Below are 21,061 nucleotides of genomic sequence, written 5' to 3'. Positions count from 1 at the left end.
TAGACATTAATCAACCTTCTAAGGACACATAATATGTAATAAATCCAGAACTCAAACCCACATCTATTCTGCTGAAGACCATACTGGGAATATTGTATTCAGCTTTTGGTATCACATTTTGGGAAAGATTTTGCTGATCTGAAGCCTAAACACCAGAGGTTGATGAAACTCAAGATCCTTCCATATAAAGGCTTTGGAATAAAGTGTTAGACTTGATGTCAAGAAGACCTGAATTCAAGTCCAACTTCTGAACCTTATTAGCTTATGAAACCATGAGCAAGTTATTTAGCATCTCTAAGATTGGTTTTCCCATCTGTAAAATGGAGATAAATAATACTTTAACAGCAGTTTCAGGATTCACTCTCACTCAATGGTATCCCCAGAGGAGCGGCTGCAACTCCTTTCAGAGGTAACCCTGTCACTGGTTATTCTCCTAACACTAGCTCAGGAGCCCCAACTGGTATTCATCCTCTTAGTGAATAATCAGCAAACTCAGTTCTTTAATAGTTCTTTAAAGGGCATTTATTTAAATTATATAGCAAGAATAGTAGATGTAAAGCATTTTCCCCAACACCAAGGGTACACTCTTCCACAAATGTATGTTGAATTTGTGGAGGGAAAAGGATGGAACTTAAAGAACAATTTATATTAATTCATGTTTAAGGAGGACATGTAGCCAAGGCAACTCACAACTTTGCAATTATAGACGTGGAGTATGGTGATAGTGATGGGCAAGTTGCTCTGCTGCTCTATGAAACTTGCTCCTTATAGGGCATTGTGTCTTAGCTGGATAGGCCAATCCATTTGAACTGGATCTAACTTGTCACCAGGCTTGGCTGCTGTGTTGCTGCCAATCAGTTCCAGGCAGACCATTCTGGTACTAAGCCACTGCTGCCAAACAGGGTTGGCTAGGTTGTTTGGCCTCTTCTCATAGAGTGATATCTTTGGGGATGGGTTGATCTGTTAGACTTCTTGGGTTCGCTCTTCTATGGACTGATTCAGTCTTTTTTTTTTTTAAACCCTCATCTTCTGTAGAATTTATTCTAAGTATTGGTTCCAAAGCAGAAGAGTGGCAAGGGATGGACAGTTGTGATAAAGTGATTTGCCCAAGGTCATACAAATAGGAAGTGTCTGAGTTCAGATTTGAACCCAGGATCTCCCATCTCCAGTTCTGGCTCTGTATCCATTGAGCTTCCTAGCTGCCCCTAGTCTTAGCCTGGGCAGGGTAGTACTGTATTCTCTTCAGCTGAAGTTCAATAACATTTAGCTGAAAAGTGCTATTTTGGGGAAGGCAAGGACCCTTAGCTCAGGTTTGACAGAAGCATTTCCCCCTTGGACTCAGAGTTCCTTTGGTTATTTATCACTTCTAGTCAACATCCTGGCTCCAAAGCCCCTCCACTCAGTAAAACACTCAATCATGCCTTAGGGTGATCAGTGTCAATTCAGCCCGTTCATCTCAAATTCCTTTGGAAATATTAGATAGACTTGGCAAGAGACAAAGATATGTCTTCAGTCTGTGTTCTGGAGGCGAGTTCAAAGGTTTCAGACTAGCTCTAACCCCTTCCCTGTTCCTTGCAAGCTGCCCCTACCAGGTGCAGACTGAACAAGATTAAAATGTCATTAGGAGATGTTTTTTTAAAAAATAATACAATACAAGCATAGATGATGATAATTTATGGTTTTCTAAAACAATATACTCCTGCAGGGAATTATTTTTATTTGAGTTTGACCACACTGGTCTAGCTGCCCAATTCACATGCCACTGAGCTATTTATGCCTTCTGCTCTTTCTAGCAAAATGTCTATTTTGCATCTATCTGAAAGCTTTCCCTTTTATATTTTTTAAAAGCATAATTGTTTCTCAATTAATAAGTATTTCTTTTCTATCCCTCCAAACTCCCTCCACCCCAGAAAAGAACAAAAATAAAATATAAAATTCATAACAAAGATACATAGAGTGCTCGTCTTTGGAAGTTGTTTTCCTTCATAATACGGTTATTATTGTAAGAATTATTCTTCTGACTCTTCTTCACAGAGACAATCCATTTTGTAATTTCTTAAGGCATGATAACCTTCCATTATATCTATATTCCATTCCCCTTTAGTTTCTAGCTTTTGGGGACCATGAAGGAACCATCCTCTTCCTCCTCCTTTGCTGTCATTGGACATATAGACCTAGTAGTGGTGCCCTTGGCATTTTGATGTCCTTGTCTTTTAGCCTCTATAGACCTTTGGTTTTTGCGGAAGTCTCACTCGTACCCTGATTTCTCCCCATTGTATACTTATAGCAGTTACCTCATGAGACTATTCAAATAAAAAGAAGCATATTTGTATACACAATACAATAATATACAAACAATGTATATATAATATGATATGAAATGAAATTTATATGTTAGATATGTAAAACTGTGCAAATTATAAAGTGCTATGTAAATGTCATCTATTATTGAATGACCTTGGCACAACTACCTTCGAGAAGACTTAGGAGGGACATGATATGTGTCTCAAAGTATTTCAAGAGATTTCAGGTGGAAAAGAAAATAAACTTGTTCTGCTTAGCCCTGGGAGACAGAGCTAGGAACAGTTGATGGAAATTCTGGAGAGGCAGATTTCAGTTTGATGTTGGGAAAAACTTGACAATAAGAATTATCCCAAAGTAGATTGCTATGGGAGGTCCTAGAATTCTCTTTATTATCTTTAAACTGATGAATGCTTGTCAGATATACTATAGAGGTTATTCCTAGTCAAGTGTAGATTGGACTAGATGTCCTTGGATATCTCTTCCAATTCTAAGATTATGTAAGTTTCAGTTAGGGTCAATGAAGGAAAATAATTTTTAGAAAAACAGAAATTGGCTTACATAAATAGAACTCACTCAATATAATTCAAATCTCTTTTGCTTGACTTTCATAAAGAAAGCATTTTTATTAGGAGGTTATTTCTCCAGAGAGCAGTTTTTCTTAGTTTACTGGAAGTCCCCTGGACAGCAGAAAGCTAGGTGACACAGTAGATAGAGGATCAGGCCTAAAGTCACAAAGATTCATCTTCCCTAGTCTGGTCTCAGACATTTACTTCGTCTGTGACCCTGGGCAAGTCATTTAACCCTGTTTGCTTCAGTTTCCTCATTTGTAGAATGACCTGGAGAAGGAAATGGCAAACTACTCCAATATCTTTGTCAAGAAAACCCCAAAGGGGGTCATGAAGAGTTGGACATGAATGAAATGACTGAAAAACAACCACTACCTCTGGACATTGGTGGCTAACTGATCTCTGTCAATGTCAAAGACAGAATAGAAGAGAGGTCTGCCAATAGGCGTGCTTAACTAGCATGTTAAGGAAGACACTGTCTTTCCCATCCATTCCTTCTTGTTCATTTTTACAGCCACTGGTCTACATCTGGGCTCTAACTAGCTTCCTTGTTTCTAATCTCTTCCTTTCTCTGAGTCATCCCACTCATATGCTGGATTTATATTCTTAAAATGCTTCTCAAGTTGCATGGGAATGTCTTGCTTTCCAGACCAGTAATGGCTCCCTGTTGCTCAACCACCAAATTTAGGCACTCAAGGACCTCTGTGACCTGGACCCTAACTACCTTTTCCAGTTTCTCTCCCTCAGCTCCCCTACACAAACACTGCTCTGGCCAGCCCAGGATTTTTTTGTTTTGTTTTGTTTTACTACCTCTGGAATCCACCTTAAATTTTCCTGTCTCCATGCCTTTTTTTTCTTCCAGTTTTTTTTCACTCTCCTCAATTCAAATGCCTTTCCAGCCTCTGGACTTCATCAATCCTTCAGGCCTGGATTAAATTGCCCCTATTTTGATTGCTAAACCTACAAGTGATTCTGTTCTCCTTTCAACTCAGTATTTTATTTTCTGTGCCACTCATTCAATATTTAATTAACACTTAGTATGTGTAAAGATATGTGCCAGTTTCCCAGTTTTGTTGGCAATTTTATGACTATCAGTTTCAGAACAGCTGCTGATCTAATGTGGTAGAGGGAGTTTCCTCACTGGGGGTTCCCTACATTGAGGACATCATGGGTCTTAGAAGAAACCGTGCCAGGTGGCATTTATCTTACATGACACTGTATTATGTGCATGCTTTACCTTTCTCCAAATAGATAGTAAGCTCCTCAAGGGTGAGGGCCATACTTTACACATCCTGTATTGTCTTCAATTAAGTTTTGTTTTTTATTTCTTTTGTTTTTATATGGTGGTCAGGTTAGATGCACTGCTCTACACTGAACCATTTCTTATAACAAAGAAAAACAATTAAGTGCAACCAATTTGCCCAGTCATTGAATCTGGCAGCGTATTCCACATCCATAGTTCCTCAGGTCGCTCCAAGAAGAGAAAGATTGGTTCCATCATCTGTTCTCCTGGAAAAGGTTCGTCTGTATTATCACTCAAGAGTTCAACTTCTTTGGAGCTTTTAATTTACATTATTTTAGTCATGGTGTATGCTGTTGTCCTGGCTCTGCTTTCTTCACTCTATGCTAATTAGTTCATATGTATTCCCATGTTGCTCTGAAGTTCTTTCCATAGATTTTTGTGGAAAAAATAACAATACATTCATTGCCTTCATATGCTTTGTTATGCTACTCCTCAATCAACACATGAACTATGAACAAGAGTATTCAATGTTTTGGTATAAATATCGTGTCTGTCTTTGGGATATATACTTAACAGTGGGATTATTGAGTCAGAGGAAATGAGCAATTTAATGACTTTGCTTAAATAATTCCAAAGTTTCTGGGTCAAATCAAAGTTCTGCAACCCAATTCCTTTTTGTTTGTTTTTAATGACAAGGTATTTTTGTTATTTTGTTGTTGTTTTTTGGGTGGAGGCTCTTTTTAAAATATTTTATTTTTTCCTTAATCACATGAAAAAAACAACAATTTTAACCTTTTTTTAAAAACACTCACAGCCAAATTCTCCCCCTCTTACTTCCCTTCTATTTTTTCCTCCTCCCTGCAATGGCAAATGATCTGATATAGATTTTACAAGTGTAATAATGTAAAATGGTTTTCCATATTAGTCATTTTGTGGAAATTGAACCAAAAATGAAATAAAGTATGTCTCAGTCTGTGTTCGGACTCCCTCAGTTCTTTCTCTGGCTTTTTTTTTATCATGTGCCCTTGGGGATTGTCTTAGATCACCGTATTGCTAAGAATAGCAAAGTCATTCATAATTGTTTGTCATAAAATATTGCTGTTACTATATACAATGTTCTCCTGGTTCTGCTCACTTCATTCTGTATCAGTTCAGGTAGGTGTTTCCAGGTTTTTCTGGAATCATCCTTCTCATCATTTTGTATTCCATTACAATCATATATCACAACTTAAATAACCAAGTATTGTGTGTTATGGGATTTTTTTTTACTTCCAAAACCATTAGTGTAGCTCCCTTTTGCTTCTTTGGTAAATGTGAAATGCTTTTCCTTTTATCCTTTCAGAAGTTATCTACTTGAAGTAATCTAGGTGAAGCTTATGGAAAGATAGGAGGCAAAAATACAAAATACAATATGATGAGAGGCTGCACAGTCTAGTGGAGAGAGTGCTAGCCTTAAAAGCAGGGAGACCTGAGTTAATCCTGTCTTTCTTCCAACTGTCTGTGCATATTCCATCATGTGTCCTCTGGAGGCTCAGGAAACTCACCAACTCTAGGTTGCAGAGCAGGTACTAACCTGAGGGAGTTCTCAAACCCATGGAATCATGGATCTATTTTTAAAAAGTGGGCAAAAATGAAGTGAAGGAAACCCCAAGTTACCACAAAAAGCAAAGATCAACAAAGGATAGAATTGGTTAGAGAAGACTGAGTAGGAGAGAGACAAGTTACATTTTTTTCACTATTTCCAGAAAATCTGCCCCATGGCCTGATATCTTGGGAATTTGTGCAGTATGAAGAATACTTATAGTTAGAAGCCCAAGGCAGAACCTACCTACCTCAAGAAAGGTAACGCCAAATGCCGACTGGAGGAGCATTAGAGCAGAATGTTGTTCTGCCGGCTTCTTTGTCTCTAGTGGGTTAATCATCTGAAGATGAGCAGCAACCAGTACCTACCTTAGGAATCTGTCACAAAAGGTCTGTGGGGAAATTCTCAAAAGCTTGGCTTTTACTACTTTGTTCCTGGTCTTCTGCTGGAGTGAAAAGACTAAAATGTTCCATCAGTTTCTTTGGGGCTGCTTAGCCATTCTCAAGGTTGAAGCATTGTGTAAAGACCCTTGGTATTCTTCTAGGAAGAAAGACTACAGTTTAAGGAGTAGCAGAGACCCAAGCAGATCAGGGTACATCCCTTAGAAAAGAGTCACTATTATCAAGGTAGAGGTGGTTTGTAGAGTGATTTAGTTTGACTCAAAGGGAGAATCTAAAACAGGCTGCACCAGGAATCCATTTTTTAAATTAAATTTTACTTTGTTTTAAGCTTCTGATTTTTATTTAAAAAGCAAGAAAAATAAAATCTATTACATACCTATGCAGATAAGGAAAACAAATTTCTGTATTGGTAATGTACAAAAAAAGAAGTCACAATCTGTACTCTGAGTCGATCATCTCTCTCTCTCTAGAAGTGGTTAGGTAGTATGTTTTATCATGAGTTTTCTGGAATGGTGATTGGTCCTTGTCTTGATCAATTCCCAAATCTTTCAAAGTTGTTTGTCTTTATAGTATTACTGTTATTGTAGAAATGTCTTCTCCTGGTTCTGATCACATCACTTTGTATCAGTTCATGTAAGTCTTCCTAAATTTCACTGAAACCATCCTCTTCATCTTTTCTAATATTGCAATAGAATTCCATCACATTCATATACTATGACTTGTTTAGTTGCTCCCCAATTGATAGGTACCCTCTTAGTCTCTAATTCTTTACCACCTTGAGAAGAGTTATTATAAATATTGTTGTACTTATAGGTCCTTTTTCTCTTTCGTTGATCTTTTTGGGAGCATAGACCTAGTAGCAGTATCCCTGGGTCAATGAGTATGAATAGTTTAATAGCTTTTTTTTAAAAAAGCTTAAATCCTAATTATTTTCCAGAATAGCTGGATCAGCTCACAGCTCTACCAACAATGTATTAACATACCTATTTTCCATAGTACCTCCAGCCTTTGTAATTTTCTTTTTTGTGGGGGTCAACTTTATCATTCTTATAGGTGTGAGGTAGTACCTCACAGTTGTTTTCATATGCATTTCTCTATTAATGATTTAGAGCATTTTTAATATGACTATTAGTAGCTTGAAATTCTTTCTCTGAAAACTGCCCATTTGTATCATTTGACTATCAGAGGTCTAACTTTCAATGGCCTATAGATTAGCCATATCTGTCTTCTCCTTGTTCTTCTATCTAACTGCTTCTCAACCTCCTTTGTTGGATCAGCACTCAGCTCATACCCACTAACCATGTGTATTCCACAAGCTCTGTCCTGGGCCCTCTTCTTTTCCTTTTATACTATTTCGCTTGACAATCTTATCATCAATTCCCATTGATTTTATTATCTCTATTCTGATGATTTTCAAATCTACTTATTCATCTGTATTCAACCTCTTCATCAAGGAGTTCAACCTGTCTCCTGACTTCAGACTTGTATCACCAATTGCCCATTAGACATCTTGAAATAGATGTCCAATGGATTTCTTACACTTAATGTGCCCAAAAGTGAATTAATTATCTCCCACCTCCCTGAACTCTCCCCCATTTCAAACTTCTTTATTATTGTCAAAGGCATCACCATCCTCCCAACTGTCCAGGCTGGCAACTTTTGTGGGATCTTTGAACTCACTCTCCATATCCAATCTGTTGCCACAGCCTGAAGATTTCACCTTTGCAACATCTCTCGAATATAGTCCCTTCTCTCCTATGATACTACTACCATTTTGGTACAGACCTTTTTGTCCTCATGCCTAGACTATTGTAGTAGCCTGCTGGTTGGTCTGCCTGTCACAAGACTCTCCCCACTCTTGTCCATACTCCAGCTACCAAAGTGATTTTGCCAAAGTACAGGTCTGACCATGTCACGTCTCCTAGTCAATAATCTTTAGAGGCCCTCTATTACTTCCAGAATAAAATATAAAATCCTATGTATGATATTCAAAGTCCTTCATAACCCAGCTCTTTCCTCCCTACCCCCTACACCTTGCCAGTTTTCTGATACCTTACATTCTCCCATGTACTGCCCAATCCACTGACACTGGTTTCTTACTTTACCTCCTGGCTCTGAACATTTTCACTGGATGTCCTTCATGCCTAAAACACTCTCCCTCTTTAGCTTGGCCTCCTGAATTTAATCTTCACGTTCCAGTTAAAATTCCACCTTTCCCAGTCTCTCTTAATTCTAGTGCCTTTTTCCTTTCTCCCAATTTATCCTCCCTATAACTTGTTTGTACATAGTTGTTTACATATTTTCATTAGATTGTGAGCTCCTTCAGGGGAGGGACTGGCTTTCGCCTTTAAAAAAAAAAAAAGATCCCCATGCTAAGCACAATGCCTGGCATATAATAGGGGCTTAATTAAGGTTTAGGACCTGATTCTTTTTTTTTTTTTGAAAGTTTTATTTTAGTCAATTTAGAACATTATTCCTTGGTTACAAGAATCATATTTTTTCCCTCCCTCCCCTCCCCACAACCCCTTCCTGTAGCCAACTCACAATTCCACTGGGTTTTACATGTGTCCTTGACCAAAACCTATTTCCATTGTTGTTGATGTTTGCACTAGAATGTTTATTTAGAGCAGTGGTTCTCAACCTTTCTAATGCCATGACCCCACAATACAGTTCCTCATGTTGCAGTAACCCCAAACCAAAAAATTATTTTGGTGGCTCCTTCAAAACTGTAATTTTTCTACAGTTATGATTCAGAATGTAAATACCTGATATGCATTATATATTCTCGTTGCTACAAATTGAGAGGTTGAGAACCGCTGATTTAGAGTCGACATCCCCAACCATATCCCCTCGATCCATGTAATCAAGCAGTTGTTTTTCTTCAGTGTTTCTACTCCCACAGCTTTTCCTCTGAATGTGGATAGTGTTCTTTCTCGTAGATCCCTTCAGGTTGTTCAGAATCACTGCATTGGCACTAATGGAGAAGTCCATTACATTTGATTGTGCCACAGTGTATCAGTCTCTGTGTACAATGTTTTCCTGGTTCTGCTCCTCTTACTCTGCATCACTTCCTGGAGGTTGTTCCAGTCCCTATGGAATTCCTCCACTTTATTATTCCTTTGAGCACAATAGTATTCCATCACCAAAATATACCACAATTTGTTCAGCCATTCCTCAATTGTAGGGCATCCCCTAATTTCCAATTTTTTGCCACCACAAAGAGCACAGCTATGAATATTCTTGTACATATATTTTTCCTTATTATCTCTTTGGGGTACAAACCCAGCAGTGCTATGACTGGATCAAAGGGCAAACAGTCTTTTAGTGCCCTTTGGACATAGTTCCAAATTGCCCTCCAGAATGGTTGGATCAATTCACAACTCCACCAGCAATGAATTCATGTCCTGACTTTGCCACATCCCCTCCAGCATTCATTACTTTCCATTGCACATGTTAGCCAATCTGCTAGGTGTGAGGTGATACCTCAGAGTTGTTTTGATTTGCATTTCTCTGATTATAAGATATTTAGAACATTTTTATGTGATTATCAATAGTTTTGATTTCTTCATCTGAAAATTGCCTATTCATGTCCCTTGCCCATTTATCAATTGGAGAATGGCTTGATTGTTTGTACAATTGATGTAGCTCTTTATAAATCTGAGTAATTAGATCTTTGTCTGAAGTTTTTGTTATGAAGATTTTTTTCCCAATTTGTTGCTTCCCTTCTAATTTTGGATTCATTAGTTTTGTTTGTACAAAAACTTTTTTAATTTGATGTAATCAAAATTATTTATTTTACATTTTGTGATTTTTTCTCTAACTCTTGCTTGGTCTTAAAGTCTTTCCTTTCCCAAAGATCTGACATGTATACTATTCTGTGTTCACCTAATTTACTTATATTTTCCTTCTTTATATTCAAGTCATTCACCCATTCTGAGTTTATCTTGGTGTAGGGTGTGAAATGTTGATCCAAACCTAATCTCTCCCATACTGTCTTCCAATTTTCCCAGCAGTTTTTATCAAATAGTGGGTTTTGGTCCCACAGACTGGGATCTTTGCGCTTACCATAGACTGTCTTGCTGAGGTCACTTACCCCAAGTCTATTCCACTGATCCTCCTTTCTGTCTCTTAGCCATTGCCAAATTGTTTTGATGACCACTGCTTTATAATATAGTTTGAGATCTGGTAATGCAAGGCCATCTTCCTTTGTATTTTTTTCATTATTTCTCTAGATAGCCTTGATATTTTGTTCTTCCAAATGAACTTTGTTATGGTTTTTTTCTAGATCTGTTTTTAATAGATAAGCAGCTACATGATTTTCTTATAATATTGTATTGGATAGAGAGCTGGTTTTGGAGCAGAGAAGATCCAGATTAAAATCCTGCTTTTAACACATACCAACTGTTTGATCCTAGACAAGTCATTTGACCCCTCCATTCTTTGAGGCAATTTTCTATAAATAGTAGAAAAGGTATTGATTTTCATTAGCTAATGAATCAAGGGAGTTCCCTACACAAATGAAATCAGAGATTCGGTTTCTATCTCCTATATGTACCTTATAGAAAAAAGGCTCTCAGTTGACTGTTAGACCACTCTAATACAATCTGTGGGTAATCAGAAAACAAATATTCTCTCTCCATTCCACTGAGCTTCCTTCAACACATCTCTACCCTGAAAATTAAAGCAAGTAAGGATAACTGTAAGAAGGATGTGATTAGTCACTTAGACATAATGTTCATCCAAGGAGAGTTTCTAAATGTGATGGTGATACAACTAAGGCAATGTGGTGAGGCAGAAAGGATTTGAACTAGAGAGTCTGGTTTTTAATACTGGTTCAGTTACTCCCCAGGTTCCCTTAGGTAAATCACTTCTGGGCCACAGTTATGGGAATAGATGATCTTTGAGGTCACTTCCAGCTCTAAATCCTAGAATCTCCCCAAACCCTTCATTGCGAGGCTAGCATTATCTCCCAAATCTTACCAATCCAAATGTGACAAATGTAAGAAAAACTAATTTTAGAAACTGTTGGTTATTAGTGACCCAAATAAGCAAAAGGTTGGTGGTCAGCAGAGAGTCTGGGGGGAAAAAAGAAAAGGAAACTCAAAAGTTAGAAGTTCAGTGTGTGTTGAACTCTAGAATATCTACATGAACTGATGAAGTCCAGTTCCTGAAATGGGGACCTGGAACTGCAATGACCCCAAGAAAGTCCTACAAAATCTGTTCTAACAGCCAGCCTCTCTCTTGGTCATTGGGACAATTCCACATCAAACTTTGCGATAGGAATTTTGGGGAAATTTTATGTTGATTATATTTGCAAGTCAAATCATGTGAAATGAATGGGGGAGCTCAAAGAGAATGCTATTTTTTCAAGTGAGGTATCACCTCCAAACTTTGTCTCAAGTCAATTTGAAGTTTTCCACTTCAGTTTGGCTGATGTTAGCTTTGTCACTCCGATATATGTCTGAGGGCTAAGGAAAGGGGCCATTCATTTCCCATCTTATAACTGCAGAAATAGATCATCCAGAAAAATTCTACCCTGAAAAGCAACTATCTAGTTGAAATGGGAAAGTGTTAAGGAAGCCACTGATCTCAACTTTGGCGACAGATCGGTGTCAGGAGCTTTGCCGATGTGATTCCCTTTCCAGTCTTTTGCTAAATGACTGAGGGGGTTACACAAACAGCATCATTTGGCCTTTAGCTGAAGTTATCATAAACCAAACAGTAATTATATGGTTGGGCTAGGGGAGGCAGCCAGACTTGGGAATGGTTAATTTTAGTTCCCACTTATCCTTTGGGGAATTGGCCTACAGCTCTCCCTGTGGCTGATTCAGTATCTCACAGGATACGCCCTTTCTCCGTTTTGTAGCTGAACATGACGGGCAGAAGGAATGAATCACCAACAAAGTATTCCTATAGACAGTGTATGTACATAGTTCTTGGCAGTCCTGAGAAGTCTCTTTGAAGGGGGAGGGGCCCCAAACCCCTCATCTCTACTCTAGTTAAAACCAGAGCGAGCAAACAAACAAAAGCCAGCTGTCGATTCACAACCCCAAGAACTGCCTGGGTTTGGGAAGACTTATTTTATACCAGAGTGCCAATATCTCCATGGAGCTCCTGACAGAAACAACTCTAAATGGGGATTCTGTTGCAGTCTTCCTCCCACCTTGGAACGAAACCTCGAGGCCCTCCAACTGCGGCCAAGGGCGCTGTGTCAACAGCAAATTAACCCCCAAATATTTCATGAATTGGGATTTTCAGTGCAGCTCCAGCCACACAGATGGCTGGCGAGGAGAGGTGGTGGGGAGGAGCGGGGGGATCACAGCTGGGACAGGCCCGGCCGTTGCAAGGCTGAATCTGGCAGGTATTGTTCCCAGGTGGCACTCTGGACTGCTCCATAAGCCAGTTGTCCGAGGGCTGATACACACTCGGTCGGATTGGCGGATTGTTCATCATGGCGTTTGTTTGCAGGAGGAAATTCCTTAATTTTTTTGGCACCCTTCCACACCCCTTCCCCCAATTGCAAACAGTCTTTCTCAGGCTTTTGAAAGGAATTTATTTGGGGGGGGAGGCACTCATTATTGTAGGAATTTAAACCCATTTGGGCCACTATCATTTGGAAGATCATCAGCTGGGCTGTAGGGTTTCTTTGTTGTTCTGCCTACACCATCCACTGGGTCCATCCCTTCCTTCCTTCCTTCCTTCCTTCCTTCCTTCCTTCCTTCCTTCCTTCCTTCCTTCCTTCCTTCCTTCCTTCCTTCCTGCCTTCCTGCCTTCCTGCCTTCCTGCCTTCCTTCCTTCCTGCCTTCCTTCCTGCCTTCTCTCTCTCTCTCTCTCTCTCTCTCTCTCTCTCTCTCTCTCTCTCTCTCTCTCTCTCTCTCTCTCTCTCTCTCTCTCTCTCTCTCTCTCTCTCTCTCCCCCCCCCTTTCTTCTTTTGCAGAGCAGTTTAGAACATAGTTAGCCATCCATATTTACACAGTTTCCAAGAATTGTCCCCTTGATTTTGGTCATAATGTGTTTAAGAGTGAGTGAATATGAGCACAAAGATACATCAATGCAAACTGTCTCCACAAGTAAAGAGAAAGCCTAACAGGGATACTGGACAGATGTTGATACTCTACTCTTGGCAGCAATACTCTTAATAATCCTGCAGCCTTCTTAGAGAGCTTTGTGGTTTTCAAAATATTGCTACATCCATCATTTTAGAGGGGAAAAAAGAATATATTGATAGGTTTTGTTTTTATATCACCTGTATTTCTCAATTTCTCTCCCAGAGAGTTATCTTTTAAAATGGAAGAGGGAGGAAAACATGAAAAACAAAGTAACCAACATATCAGAAAGTCTGACATTGTATCCGTGTTCCACATTCATAGTTTCCACCCCTCTCCCAACTCTGCAAAGAGAGAGGGAGGCGCCTTCTTGTAGCTCTTTTTTGGAGCCAAATTTGGTCATTATCATTTCACAATATTCTGTTGCAATTTTCTATTTGCTGTTCTTTCCATTTCTTTTGGGTAGTCTTAGTGAGTATTCTTCCCCTCTTTCATTTTATTTCGCTTTGCATCTGTTCATTTAAGTCTTCCCATGATTTTTTATTGTGTTCACTGTTTCATTATAACACAGAAATAATTTCACATTCATGAAGGCAGCATAGGACAGGACAAGGGGAAAATTTGCCAGATTTGTAGACTTCTTAACCAAACCCTGATCGCTGCCTCTTATACCTAACTGTAATCTTGGGCTAATCTCTTAACCTCTGGTGCTTTAGTTTCTTCATGCAGAAAATGGAAGACTCTGGACTTGCCTTCAAAAATACCTTCTAACTACAAAGCTCAGCATCATGTCCAGCACATGGTAGGCAATTAATAAATGTTGATTGATTGATTGAAGATCTGGGGTCTATGATTGTCTTTGATTCCCCACCACGACCTTGTAGAGTGGATAAGGCAGGTGGTATCTCACTGGATTTGTAGGCAGCAGACCTGGGTCCCAAACTTTGTACCACTTCCAACCTGTGGCATTTTGAGCACTCAGTTTTGTCATCTGTAAATTGAAGGGATTGGACTAGCTGGCCTTTATGTTCCCTTTCAGGTCTGTGATCTCTATGTAAAAAAGGAGAGGGGGCATCTAGGTGGCTCAGTGGATTGATAGCCAGGCTCAGAGATGGGAAGTCCTGGGTTCAAATATGACCTCAGATACTTCCCAGCTGTGTGACCCTGGGCAAGTCACTTAATCCCCATTACCTAGCCCTTACCACTCTTCTGCCTTAGAACCAATAAACAGTATTGATTCTAAGAGGGAAGGAATGGGTTTTAAATAAAAAACAAACAAACAAATAAATAAAAATAAAAAAGGAGACTGTTTGAGGGAAATGACCTGTCATTCAGTTCAAGCTCAGGTCTTTCCTGGATTCTAGGGCATGCGGGGGCCAAATGGACAGGGCTGGACTTGAACTGAGAAATACTGGAATTTGAATCTTATCTCAGAGGTGAAGAGTGTGAGCCTGGGAAAGTAAATCTTAACTTTTCTTTGCCTAGGTTTCCTCATCTACAAAATGGGAATAATCATTAAATCTATTGCATAGAGCATTGTAAAGATCAAATAAGATCACCAATAAAGTGCTTGCAAACTTCAAAGTGCTATGTAATAGTTAAGTTATTATAATTCATTGTTGTTGTTCAGTTGTCAGGGTTTGACTATTTGTGACTTTATTTTGGTCTTTTTTTTTTTCCAAAGAGATACTGGAGTGATTTGCCATTTCCTTCTCAGGTTCATTTTACAGAAGAGAAAACTGAAGCCAACAGGGTTAAGTGACTTATCCAAGGTCACACAGCTAGTAAGTGTCTGAGGCCATATTTAAACTCCAGTGCTCTATCCACTAAGCCACTAAGTTGCTCTATTGTTATTTATTCTATCAGGTTACTTCTCTGGCAGCTTTCACCAATAGCAAGGACTCTGTCCTGGACTATTTATTGCTTTTTCCCTGATTCTTAAAATGGCATGTTCAGTGTTTTGTGATTTGAAATGATCGGAGGGCTAAAAAGTAAGGGTGGGAACATCTTGTTCCTTTTTTCCAATTTTTCATTAGCCAGATCTTTTAAGAAAAACTACTGGCATTAAAAGTCAGAGGCCCTGGATTCAAATCCCAACTCTTCCACTTACTACGTGTGTGACCTTAGGCAAGTCTTTGCCCTCTTAAACCTAATTTCCTCATCCATAAAATTAGGAAGAGGGGAGAAGGTTGGACTAAATAACCTCTAAATTCCCTTCCAACTGTAAGTCTAATGGTGTGAAATGTCCTTTAACATGGTTCATTGCTGGGCCTGGAGTTGAGAAGACTCATCTCCCTGAGTTCAGATCTGGTCTCAGACACTTACTAGCTGTGTGACCCTGGGCAAGTCACTTCCCCAGTTTCCTCGTTCTGTAAAAATGTGCCAAAGAAAGAAATGACAAACCACTCTCCTCTCTTTGTCTTGGGAAGAAAACCCCAAATGGAGTGAATAAATTGGACACAGCTGAAAAACAACTCAACAATAGCTAAATGACTTCCGTGCTCTGAACCCCCAATCCTGTTGGATGGGAAGAAGTTCACCTACTGAGCTCTCAGAGTTGTTTTGACACATGTATGGAAGCACAAATACTAGTGCCAAACAAATATGGAGCATTACACTATTAGAGAAAGCAGCAGCATGGACTTTGCATAGGGGTAATAATATTCATTGAGATGAAAAGTGACTGGCTATAAAATCTGGGGGCCCTTTTCTGACAAAACAGAAGATAGGAGAAAAGTTAATAGTCCATCAGGAGAAAAGAACTGCTGGGGTGCCTCTGATTAGATATTTCTAATCCCTTGTCCAGGCCTCCAACTATGTTGCCCCACCCGACACAAGGACTGAAGTCTGAACTCCTTGGCACTTGAGTTTATCTGTCTCACATTCTGGGACAGCCTAGCAGGTCTGGGCGCGGCCCCTGGGTGTGCAAATATCTCTGTGCTCTGAGAAGCCTTTTATGTGTGTGCACCCCTGCTACAGGGGAGTGGAGGGGGTGGGGGGGCTGGGGGGACCTTTTAACATTGCAATTAGGCATGATTGACTGTCTCTGTTTATTGCAACTTACCACCAGGGGCTCTGTCAGAATTCTAAAGCATTAGTGTGCCATTTTGAAAAAAGTAAATTGGCAAGAGCCTTTACGTGGACAGCTCCCAGATGCTATCTACACGGTTATTGGTTTAGGGTCCAGGCCTATGAACTCCTTTCTGTCCTTTAAGGTTTTGTCTTTTTCTTGTGTGAAAGTAATAACTTGGTGGATGCTCTGGGATCAATGGAGGAAAGGTATCCCTGACCCCAAACTCCTCAGGTGATTTTCCTGCCTGATTTTTCATGTTCTCATTCCACCGCTTGCTTGTATAAAAATAAAATTTAATATATAATAATTTCAAATATTATATTTTATAAGATTTATTAATGATCACTAGAAGTAACAAAATAAAACCACGTGCCCATGGCTAATCTACCTATTCAAATAGCCCGCTCCACCAATGTCCTGACTCAGGAAGCAAAGAGAGCTAGCCACAGAAGACCACTCTATTTATCTCCTGTCTATGTCAGCATGTAATGATAGGAAGTCAGTGGGCTCCTGGGAAATGTAGTTCAAAGACACAAGATTGCCAATTACACATTTGGATAGGGGCAGTATGTTTCTATCACATTGTAACTATTATTCTTCCATACTCGGTCTTCAATATGATTCTGATAGGAAGAGCACAAACATTACAAATGGAAGAAATAGACAAAAGTGCTTTCTTGTGGGGGAGACCTAAGTAAATGCTGAAAATACTGATTAAGCAACAAATAAAGTGAAGCTGGAAATTCATTGGAGACGAGTCATTTTTGTGATTTCCTGTTAGGAAGCCCTCCCTGTGATGACATCATTAAGCAAACTAAGGGAAAGAAGACAAGGTTCTATCCTAAGACACTGGGGCTGGAGCTTGGGAGAATCTTACTCTTATGCGACTGAAACTTCCACATGCCAAGCCATGACTCTTCCCCATCACCCGAAATGACTAAAAAGGCTCTAGGGGTATTTTTTGCTATGCTGAAGATCATTTGTGGGCCTAAAACCACCTTTGGTTCCCATTTGAGACTGGGTGGTATAGAGGCAATGAGATGCAAAGCCCTGGATTTTAGTAAGAATTTAAGAACACTAGATTTGAAGCTCCAGGACTTGAGTTCAAATTCCTACTTTGCTACTTGCTAGCTATATGACCTTGGTGAATTATTTCAGTTCTGTGGTTTCCCCATCTGTAAGACAAATGGGTCATATCAGATCACTTTCAAGGTACCATCCAACTCTAAAAATTCTATGATTTCTCTTCAGTTATATGGAGATTCTCATAGAATGTCTTCTTTCTCCATTGGTATTTGTCTTTTGTTCAAAGGATTGATGTATGTTTTCCTTCTCATTCTTCACTCATCAATTAGAGGAGAAAAATAAATTCAAAGGATTAAAATAGGCAATGAGGAGACCAAGCTATCACTCTTTGCAGATGATATGATGGTCTACTTAAAGAGTCCTAGAGAATCAACCAAAAAGCTAGTCGAAATAATCATTCTTCATTCAGAATCTTCTCAAACTCTAGTAGATTCAAGTGCCCCCAAACTGTATACTTTTGAGAACATGAGTAGGAAATGATGAGTCTCCCACAAAGAGACATGTTCTGGGGATTTCCCTGGCAATCATGTAGACAGTGAAGGTCAAACAGTGACCAGCAGCTAAATGAGGGTGGGAAAAGGATTCCTCTTTCAGACTCTGAAATGTATCCATTATAAATTTCTAGCAAGCCTGATATATTAGGGTCCCCTAAATGTTCATCCTCCATTGGCCTCTTGGGGCCCATTGCCACAGCACCGGGTTGTCACTAGAATCCCTGGGACTGTCTTGGGAGCTGAGTGGGCATCTAAGAATGGATTGTGGGATGAGGCATCAATAATTTCAAATAGATGAGTAAAGGGCTTTTACCCAAGGGGTAGTTTTCTAATCATGCTATATCCTGATCTGTTCCCAGGCTTGGCATTAACAAAGCTTTACATTTCCTATGGACCTAAGACTTCTGGAAATAATTTTGGTATGCAAGGAGCCCATTTTGGGGGTATTTTCTTCAAAATTGGTGTTTTGACCCTTAAAAGTTACTTAGTCCATGCTTCTATTTGATAGTAGAATCTCCTCTACAATGTCTTCAACAAGCAGCCAATTGGACTCTGCTTGGATACCTATGGAGGTGGGGGAGCTCGTTACCTCACAAGTCTGCCCACTTTTGTCCTACTTATTGGAATTCCAGAAATATATCTTCCCAGAAACAAAGTTATAAAGGATGAGTAAGTCCAATAGATGCACATGGTTCAGCTATATTATGTCCTAACTAGTTTGCAAAGCATTTTTGAATTGTGAAGTACTATAGAAAGTTCCTCTATGATCATGGAAGTTATAGCCATTAAAAAAAAAGAGATTAACTTCATGTCTTCTCATTTGTGCACAGTAAATCTATAACATGTGCCACATTTCCTTTAGCCATTCTTCAAATGATGGCCACCTACTATTTCTAGCTCATTGGTTCCATTAAAAGTGAAGTGTGCCATGACCATTTTATTGTATATGCAATCATCTGCTTTTGAACTATTTGGATACATATATAGAAGTGTGGGATCCCTAAGTCAGTGGGCATGGATATTTGAGCCACTTGCTTAGGATAATTGTAAATTGCTTTATGGAATAGTTGGATTAATATATCTTCTTGTTCAACTATTTCAACCATGTATGACTCTGTGACCCCATTGGGAATTTCTTGGCAGAGATACTGGAGTGGGTTGCAATTTCCTTTTCTAGCTCATTTTGCAGATGAGGAGACTGAGGGAGACAGGGCTAAATGACATGCCCAAGGTCACACAGCTAATGTCTAAGGCTGGATTTGAACTCAGGTCTTCTTGACTCAGGAAGAGTAGTTTTCCTGATTCTAGGTCCAACATTATCTACTCACTGTTCAACCTAGTTGATCATTAATAGTTCTCCCCAAAGTGAACTAGTGTGTCTGCCTTTTACATCTTTTTCAAAAGTGACCATTTCTATCTTTTGTATTTCAACCAATGTTCTAAGTGTTAGGGAAAAACTCAATTTTGATTTGCATTTGTCTTTTTAGTGATTTTTCCTAATCTTTCATACGGTTAATAATTTATAATTACTCTTTTGGGAAGTGTGTTCATATCTTTTGGCCATATATCTACTTGGAGAATAATTCTTGGTCTTACACATTTGTGTTAATTATGTATGATGTAAAGATTTTTTTTTTCCAATTGAGTTTTCTTTCTTATCCTAGATGCAGTGGTTTTGTGTCGGAGGCCTGAAATTTTGTGTAATGAAAATGATAGCCTTTTGTGATCTCCTTTTCCTTCATTTGGACTCTAGCCACAAACTCATGCTTTGGCAAGTCCCCGAGAGGCCAGTAGAGGATGAATATTTAAGGGACCCCAACTTTATATTTGCTAGAAATTTATAATAGGAGCTGCCAGGTAGCAGAGTGGATAGAGCACCAGGACCTAGGTTCAAATCTACCTGACACTTCCTTGCTGTGTGACCCTGGGCAAACCACTTAATTCTATTTGCCTAGCCCTTGCTACTCCTCTACCTTGGAACTGATACTAAAACAGAAGGTAAGAGTTTGAAAAACATTTTATAAAATAATGAACACTTTTCAGAAAATTCATTTTGGAAGAGGACCCCTTTCTCCACCCTCATCCAGCTGCTGGTCAAGGAATGGCCTTCACTTTCCAAAGGATTGCCAGTGAAATCCCCAGAGCGTGTCTTCTGGTAGGACATTTGGGTTTTTCTGCTGATGCTTTAATATGCTACAGCCTAAGAAAAATATCATTTTAGGATCCTTGAACCTACTAGAGCTGATGAGAATGAAGAACAAGAAGGAAAATGTCTGTTTGTTCAATTGGTTTCCTTCATTTCTCCCCCTAACCAGGCCCATTTGGGTATCTGATCTTGTTCCTAGTTTTCAGCACGATCCTTACTCTTCAGGCCACATGTTCATTTTGAGTTTATTGTGGCTTATGTCATAAGATGATGGTCTAAACCTAAATTTCTGCCAAACCGTTGTCCAGTTTTCCTAGTAATTCTTGTTGAGTGGGAAGTTCTTCTCCTAAGTACTTTATGTGCTTGGGTCTAGCAAACCTTAGTTTATTTAGATTCTGATTCTTACTTTTCTAATTGGTTGAAGGAACTGGGTGAGTTTTAACATGGGGGAAACTCTAGGGAGGCATGAAAGCTATATTCAAGTATTTGATGGGTTATCATGTGGAAGAATGATTAAATTTGTTCTCTTCCATGCCAGGAACAACTTTCAAAAAATTTGAGCTATTCAAAGGCAGAAAGAACTTCCCCAAGGTGGTGGAATTCCCCTTCCTTGAGGGTTATGAGTGGCATCTGGATGACCAACTTATCCATCCTGTGATGATGAAAATTCCTTCCAGGTAAGAGTTGGACTAGATGATCACTGAGCTCACTTCCCATTTTCAAATTCTGATGTTCTACAGATCTACTTTTTTTAAAAAAAGCATCAAATGGTTTCACTGATTATTGGTTTTTAATGAAGTCTGGAAATGCTATTTCCCCCTTCAATTCTACTACTACCACCTCCTCCTGACTCCCTAAATTATTTTCCTTGCAATTATTGATTTCATGCTGTTCCAAATAGATTTTGTTCCCATTTCATCCAGCTCTATGAATTATTTTTTTAAGTTTGGTGTAACACCAAATGTATAAATTGACTTGAGTAATTCCATGATTTTCTTATTAATTGAAGCTGAACTATGAGCAACAAATGTTCTGCCAATTATTTGACATTTATTTTTTGTCTTTAGAGTGTTTTGTAATTATATTTCTCTAGGCCTTGAATATTTCTTGGCAGATTGAC

The sequence above is a fragment of the Monodelphis domestica genome, chromosome 1 (assembly GCF_027887165.1).
Source record: "Monodelphis domestica isolate mMonDom1 chromosome 1, mMonDom1.pri, whole genome shotgun sequence".
Classification (NCBI taxonomy): domain Eukaryota; kingdom Metazoa; phylum Chordata; class Mammalia; order Didelphimorphia; family Didelphidae; genus Monodelphis; species Monodelphis domestica.
Note: the sequence above shows the minus strand (reverse complement) of the source record.